This window comes from Eriocheir sinensis, chromosome 45 (assembly GCF_024679095.1).
Source record: "Eriocheir sinensis breed Jianghai 21 chromosome 45, ASM2467909v1, whole genome shotgun sequence".
NCBI classification, from domain to species: Eukaryota; Metazoa; Arthropoda; class Malacostraca; order Decapoda; family Varunidae; genus Eriocheir; species Eriocheir sinensis.
This window is the reverse complement of record NC_066553.1, coordinates 1659918-1668237: the sequence shown is the minus strand read 5'-3', so window position 1 is coordinate 1668237 and position 8320 is coordinate 1659918.

The window sequence follows — 8320 nt, the reverse complement described above, 5'->3', positions numbered from 1 at the left end:
GATTGGTCTTACATTCGATATTGGTTTGACTATAGAAATGATAGAGGTTGAGATAGTGGGGTTATTAAAATTCATACACCGCTGATTGGTCTTACATTCGATATTGGTTTGAGTATAGAAATGATAGAGGTTGAGATAGTGAGGTTATTAAAATTCATTCACCGCTGATTGATCTTACATTCGATATTGGTTTGACTATAGAAATGATAGAGGTTGAGATAGTGAGGTTATTAAAATTCATACACCACTGATTGGACTTACATTCCATATTGGTTTGAGTAAAGAAATGATAGAGGTTGAGATAGTGAGGTTATTAAAATTCATACACCACTGATTGGACTTGCATTCCATATTGGTTTGAGTAAAGAATGATAGGTTGAGCTAGTGATGTTACTAAAAAAAATAGAAAATCTTGGCTAATTACAATTCTTACGATATTTAATAGTTGAAAATTGAGGCTAACTAATACTTGGGGAGGTGGATTGGCAAACACCTCCCTTCCTTGCAACAAATGTCAATCAGTTTCAATGTCTGTAAGAAAATATGTAGCCGTTTAAATGACTTGCTAATCTGCTGTTGGTTGCGCTGAACTCGCTCGATCACTCACACCCACATCTCGTTGCTGCCTCATACGTAGTTACTGGCAACATCTTTTGGCTTGGCGGATGATAAGCTTTTGACCATGAAAGGCCTCAGAAAATAGTGTGTGTGTGTGTGTGTGTGTGTGTGTGTGTGTGTGATGACGAGTTTTATGTGCTTGACCTGGCTTCGCTTGACAATGACTGCAGTTTCTCTAAGTAATCGAAACTGAATTGCGTGTAAGTATCCAAGTAGCGCTTAGGAATAAAAACCACTCGCATGTATCTTAAGCTTAAGCATCATTGGTGAGAAATGACTTTTACCATGCCGGCTGCTTGCAACCATGGCGTAACTGTACATTAAGGGTAGGAGAAAAGCTAGAGACAGGGAAGAAGGGGAGAGGAAGAGGAGGGGTAGGAGAAAAGACAGAGAAAGGAAACAAGGGGAGAGGAGGGTAGGGGGAGGGCATGGGAAGAGGGAGAGAGGGGGGAGCCGAAGAGGGAGAATTCACAATTAAAGGAGAAAGAGGAGGAGGAGGAAGAGAGGGAAAGAAAGAGCGTAGGATTTATGGTTTTAACTGTCTACTGTGCGCATGGTGTTAGGCTATTGGGTCATTCTTCTTACGGCTCCCAAGAACACCCATTTAAAGGAGAAAGAGAGAAAGATGAAGGAAGAGAGGGAAAGGAAGAGCGTAGGATTTATGGTTTTAACTGTCTACTGTGCGTATGGTGTTAGGATATCGGGTCATTCTTAAATTCCTTACGGCTCCCAAGCACACCCATTTAACAAGGCTTTCGTAGGAGTTGTGGGGCCTTCCAGAGGTAGTTTCATGACCCTGATGGTAGTCTGACATAGCTTCTGAACCGTGAACGCAAAGAAACACTCATAGGAACGCGTCTAACCTCCTTTTCGGCCTTTAAAAATGGATGACGTAAGAGAGGGAAGCGTCTAACCGAACTTCTTCTTTTTCTTCTTTTGACCTGTAACGCTTTTATATCGCTTCTTAGGTCCTCCTCCTCTCGTTCCTCCGTTCTTCTTATTCACACACCTTCCTCTCCAGTGTTAAGTAATTATCTAACCTGATATAAAGTCACTTATCTCCACTTATTCAGACATTTGTGCCCTTTTGTCCCAGCACTGCGCGAGGAACACTTTTGCCAACTTTACCATCCTTCTCTCTGTTTCCTTTTTGTCCCCATACAGCCCATTGATTCATTAGTTAGTTAGCGCACCTCCTGTATAACCACGAACCTAACTGTACTGCTGGTTATCGTAGCTGCTAAGTCCAACGTGAGGCCATTTTGGGGAGGTTTGGAGGGCACGAGGCTTGGTAGGGCCGAGGCGGGGCGGGGCGGGGCTTTCCTACTTAATTGATGTGTTTTTGAGTGTTGGAGTGTTGTGTGTGTGTTGGATTCAGTGTTCCATGTGGTGTTATTTTCTTCTGGTCTTGAGTTTTTGACGTTGAGTGAGTGTTAAAGTCTTCTCTAGTGCGGGAGCGGGATTGGGCAGGGTCATGGGGATGAGGGGCGGGACGGGGCAGGGTCAGGGGGTGCGGGGCGCTGGGTTTAGTGTATGGTGCGGGTCGGTGCAGGGCGGGGCGGGGTGGGGTCATGGTGCTACGGGGCGAGGCGGGGTAAGGTTGGTGCGGTAATGAATCACAGTGATGCGCGGGGCTGGGTTTGGGGCAGTGCGGGTTTAATGCGGGGCGGGGCGGGGCGTTGGTCTGGGCTTCCGCGATCGGCGTTGATGATGGCTGGCCGCTGCCGTTCGAGGGCCACCTTCGCTCACGTCCTAACGAGGATACAATCACGGCAGGAAGCGGCCTCCCGCCTCCCCTGGTTAAGGAACTCGTGGGGAGTCCTTTAGTCCGGCCTCCCGCCCTCTCCTTCTCTTGGCCCACTCACACACTGGTCTACTTTCCTTCATCTCTCCACCCTGCCTTCCTTTTTCTATGCCCTTATTTTTACCTATTTGTTTCCCCTTATACTCTCGTCCCCTTCCCTTATCCCTCCATCTCCTATTCTTTGCCTCCGCACACTCTTGTCTTCCCTCCTTCATCCCTCCACCTTTCCTAAGTAAGACAGGAAGGACACGCCACTTGAAAATCCAAATGTTTGTCCCTCTGCACAGGTATAGATGACGCCAATTTCGATGACGCCATATACTCGTGGCAAGCCAATCCGCCGTAAGAATTTTTAACGAGGCGAAACTTTCTCAGTCCTAGAGTAGCTACAGGCCAGTCAGTAAACCAAAAGTCGTTGCAGGTGACCCCTATATTCCTCGCGATGCGCTGAATCAAAACGCCTTCTTGAGATCGACATAAGGCGTGATCGAGCGTCCCTTGCCGAAAAGTTACGTCGGGGCAGAGTAAATAAGGCGAAGGACATTTATTAAAGCCTGAATAAACTGGGAATCGTTTATCCTTTATTTCTGCCAATTTTCCGATACTTGGAAAAACAGAGGAGGAGAGGCACAGGTGGAGAGAAAGAGGAGGAGGAGGCGGAGGTGGAGTAGGAGGGGGGATATAGATAGTCTACACCAGCATGACTCCCTCCTTCCCCCCACACCAACCATGCACCCTAATCCCCCCTTCCCCCCCCTCTCCCCCCCGCCTCGAGTGTATACCCGTTAAACTAATAATCCTCAGAATATCAACGTCTGCAAATGTGCGCCGGCCGTCGACTTTCAGTTTTAGGAGCTCTGTCGGCGGAAAATTGGCCATATCACGGGAGGAACGGCCCCATTGTTCTCAAGGAGTGCGATTCCCTTTATTACAAACTTGTGGAATATTCTCGCTAATAATAAGTTTCTGAGCAGCGGGAGGGGGAGGGAGCGCCGCCCAGGAGGGAAAAATAGGGAGGCCTTAATTAAGTCGATGTTTGGTCCGTTACTTCCTTCTTGGCTGCCCGTTGTGAGTTTTTCTTTTTTTCTTTCCTTCTTTTTTCTTTTATTCTGTTTTTGTTTTACTTATAATTTGTTTACTTATCTATCTATTTGTTTCTTGGCCTTCTCCTTCCTGGCGGCTCCACCCTGACCAAAAAGGTTGTAGAAAATAAAGCGTCCCAAGAATTTGTCGTTGCTGTATTTCCTACTGTTACGTTTACTTGCTATATCGTACCTATTCATGCATCTTTTCTATATACCTTTAAAATAAATATCTTCTTCGTCATCAAACTCATCAGCATAAAGGAATACAAAACAGTCTATTCATGACATCGCCAAAGAAAACGATATGATTCAAACAACTTTAAAGACAAACTAAAATAATTCCTTTTCGTTTTCCTCCTCCTCTTCCTCCTCCACCCCTGTAACACCCCAGCCAGCCAGCCAGTCACTTCTCTCCGTTATTTAATATTCTCAAGTTGGCAAAAAATCAAAATCAAAGAACGCGGTAGAGAAATAGAGAAATCTGAGCGGCCTCTTCCCTAATCCTATTTTTCTTCCACTCGTTATATAGGGGGGGAAGGGGGATTGGAGGAGGGGGTGGGGGGATTGGGAGGGATTGGGGGAAGGGTCTCAGGGTGTCTCCAGATGCACTTTTTTCCTTTTCTTCTTATTCTTGTTCCTCTTTGCTGTCTTCGTTTTCTTTTCTTTCTCTTAATATTCTTTTTTCTTCTTCCTCGTTCTCTTCCTTTTCATAGTCATCTCCATTATAATTTCTGTGTGTTCTTCTTCTCTTATTTTCTTACCCCTTCCCTCAAATTCCTCTTCTTCTTCCTCCTCCTCCTCTTCCTCTTCCTCCTCCTCCTCTCTCTCTTCAGTTCCTTTTGTCCCGGCATTTTCTCTACTACTACTACTACTACTACTACTACTAAACTATTACAACTACTACTGATAATAATAACAATAACAACAACACTGATAATAACAACAATAATAATAATAATAATAATAATAATAATAATAATAATAATAATAATAATAATAATAATAGAAATAACAGTTGAAGGCAGAAGGCAAACCAGGAAGCAAAGGAAATAAAATAAAATAAAAAGTTTGCATCCCTTCCAGCTATCTCCCAAACTCTCTCTCTCTCTCTCTCTCTCTCTCTCTCTCTCTGATTTCAGGTCAGGAGGAAAACTGTCTCTCCCGTATTTGCATATTTCCCTTTCCTCCGCACTGATTTCCTCCATTCTCTCTCTCTCTCTCTCTCTCTCTCTCTCTCTCTCTCTCTCTCTCTCTCTCTCCTTTCTTTCTCTCTCTCTCTCTCTCTCTCTCTCTCTCTCTCTCTCTCTCTCTCTCTCTCTCTCTCTCTCTCTCTCCCCTGTGTGTGTGTGTGTGTGTGTGTGTGTCATTAGTGCCTTCCTTCCCTTCCTTTCTCCCCCTTTCCGCTCCTTTTCTTAATATATTTCTTCTATTTTATTATTATTATTATTATTATTATTATTATTATTATTATTATTATTATTATTATTATTATTATTATTATTATTATTACTGTTGTTGTTGTTGTTGTTGCTGTTGTTGTTGTTGTTGTTGTTGTTGTTGTGAGTAGTACGAGCTAGAGAGGGGAAAAAATGGAAGAGGAGGAGGAGGAAGAGGAGGAGGAGGAGGAGGAGGAGCAGAAGTAGAAATCTGTTGCCTAGGTTTGCTTGGTCACCCGTGCTCTCTCTCTCTCTCTCTCTCTCTCTCTCTCTCTCTCTCTCTCTCTCTCTCTCTCTCTCACAGTACCCCCTTCCCTTTTCTTCTTATCTCTCCTTCCCAACCTTTCCCTCCCTCCCCATCCCCTTCCCTCGTCTCATCTCCCTTCCCCTTCTCTTCCCTTCCCTTCTCTTCCCCTTGCCTTCCCTCCCTTTCTCTCTCCCTTCCTTTCCTTCCCCTTCCCTCTATCTTTCTCTCCTCTCCCCTCCTTTCCCCTCCATTTCTATCCCTTCAACTTCCCTTCCCGTCCCCTCCCCGTCCTGCCTTCCCCTTCCCTCCCATTCCCTTTCTTCCCTCCCCTTCCCGTCCCCTCCCCCTCCCCTTCCCTCCACTTCCCTCTCCTTACCTTCTTTTCTCTCCCCTCACTTACCTCCGCTCTCCTCCCCATCCCTTCTCCCCTCCTTTCCTCTCCGTTCCCTCCCCTTTCCATTCCATCCCCTCCTTCCCTCCCTTTTCACCTCCCCTCTCCTCTTCTCCCTCCCCTCCCTTCCCTTCCCATTCCCTGCCCTCGTTTCTTTCCCTCTCCCCTTCCCCCTTCCATCCCCCTCTCCTTCCCTTCCCCTTTCCTTTCCCCTCTTCTTCCCTTCCCTCCTCCTCCTCCTCTCTCCCTCCCCCCTCCCTTCCCATCCCTTTTCATAGCCTCCCTTTCTTTCACCCACCCATTCCTCCCTCCCGTTCCCTTCCCACTCCCTACCCCTCCTCTCCTTCCTCCCTTCCATTCCTCCCCTTCCCTTCCCTTTCACAGCCAGGAAAGGAATAATGGCCAGAAATGAGGCTAATTAATCCATCACATTCCTTCCTCGGTCCTCAACGTCCTCCTAACTGGGGCTGGCGGGGAGGGAGGAGGAGGAGGAGGAGGAGGAGGTGTTTAAATAAGGTGGATGTACAGTTTGGAAAAGATTGGGTTGATTGGGGGCACGGAAGGCGGAGGAAGAGGAGGAGGAGGGAGGAGGAGGAGGAGGTGGAGGAGGAGAGGAGGTTGTATAACTTAGATTTAGGCAGCTGTACAGTTTGGAAAAGAGGAGGAGGAGGAGGAGGAGAGGAGGTTGTATAACTTAGATTTAAGCAGTTGTACAGTTTGAAAAAGAGGAGGAGGAAGAGAAGTAGGAGGAGGGGGAGGAGGAGGAGGAGGAGGAAGGAAGTTTGTACAATTTCAAAGAGAGGGGAACAGCTGGTATTGGGTGACTGAGGAGGAGGAGGAGGAGGAGGAGGAGGTAAAGACTGCAGTAGGGGGGAGGGGAGGGGTTGCACAATTTGGAAAGAGGGGACATTGTTATAGAAAGGGTGATGGGAGGAGGAGGAAGAGGAGGAGGAGGAGGTGGAGGAGGAGGAGGAGGAGGAGGAGAGAGAGGACAAGAGGCGTCACATGGCTGATATTAGGAGAGAGAGAGAGAGAGAGAGAGAGAGAGAGAGAGAGAGAGAGATTGGACTATAGGGGAAACAGTTCTATTCAATAACCACCACCAACAACAACAACAACAATAATAACAACACCAACAGTAACAAAATTAACTAAGGTAAAAGAAAAATAAAGAATGGCGTCATAATTATAATCTTGCTTAAATGGGGTTCTCTCTCTCTCTCTCTCTCTCTCTCTCTCTCTCTCTCTCTCTCTCTGTTCCTTCCCCTTCCCTTCCCTTCCACCCTGCCCTCCCCTCCCTTCCCTTTCCCTTCTCGCGCAATAAAACTCCTAATTCTTCTTCTAAAACTTCCTAATTCATATAATATCCATAAATCTTTTTGTTATATTGATTGTCCACTAAGTCCTCTGTCACCCAGCACTGGTTCATGACGCGTACGTAAGAACTCACATATAAAAGTTGTATGGCGTTCAGTATACAGGCATTCAAATAGGAAAATCAATATAGCTACATGGTGGATATAGGGCCAAGCTATCTGGGGTTGGTCAATGCCTGTACACAATTATCTTATTTACCATATCATGTTTAATTATCTTTCTCAGAATTGCACACGGGAGAACCACAGGGGGCCTAGCCTTTCTCTACGGGCACCATCTCCCTCCCCCTCTCCCTCTTAGCTACGCACCACTGCCTCTGTATAACGTCCTTAATTAAGAAGTTGAGACGTACGAGTATGCAAACACATGGACCAGAGGCGTGCTGTGTGCTGCAATGTCCAGTCTCATGCGTATTCGTATTAGTACAATAACTGTTACTATCCTGTTATTACTGCTACTACCTCAACAACTACAAGACCTACTACTACTACTTCTACTACTACTACTACTACTACTACTACTACTACTACTGCTGCTACTACGAGAGGTAAAGTTTAGGTATAGCTATAGCTGCTCGCGGCCTCTTTGCTCATCTCAGCTGTATCGTCCCTTAAGCCCATGCATTACCGAGAGACACCGGGCATATGCTTGGTATTCTTAAACGCTTCCGCTTCTTACATCAACTATTTCCAAAGGTCAGAAAGGAGACCAACTGAGTTCTTATGAGTGTTCTTATAGGTTCATGGCTCAGAAGAAGGGTCAAACTACTACCAGGCTAAAAAAAATCTACCCCTGGAAATGCCCCAAATCTCCTTCGAAAGCCTTGTCAAATATCTGTGCTTCGGCCCCGATATGTTTAAGAATACGGCCCATATGTCATATCCGGGTAACCACAGTTTTCCTTCCCCAGGTATACTGTTTTTGCTACTAATACTTGCACTAATACTGATACTAATGCTGATGATAATAATGATAAAGCGTAAAATCAGAACGCATATATACACACGCATAATATATACCCAAAACTTTAACGAAACCCAAACGCTGCAGGATGGAAAGGGACGCGACGGGACGGGGAGAGACTGGAAGTGAGGGAGAATGCCTACGATGGGGACTAGGAGGAGGAGGAGGAGAGGGAGGACGAAGAAGAGGAGGAAGACGACGACAACGAGAACGATTAAAATCCTATTATAATGACACACACTAACACTACAACAGCCAACCGGACGGACAGTCACACGCTATTCTCTCTCTACCTGACGATGTTACTTTTGTTTCCCTGTCGCTGTTGTTTGCGTACCTACTGCGGAAGCGGGGAGGTGGAGGTGCTGGTGCCGCCCCCGCTACCGCCACCGCCGCCGC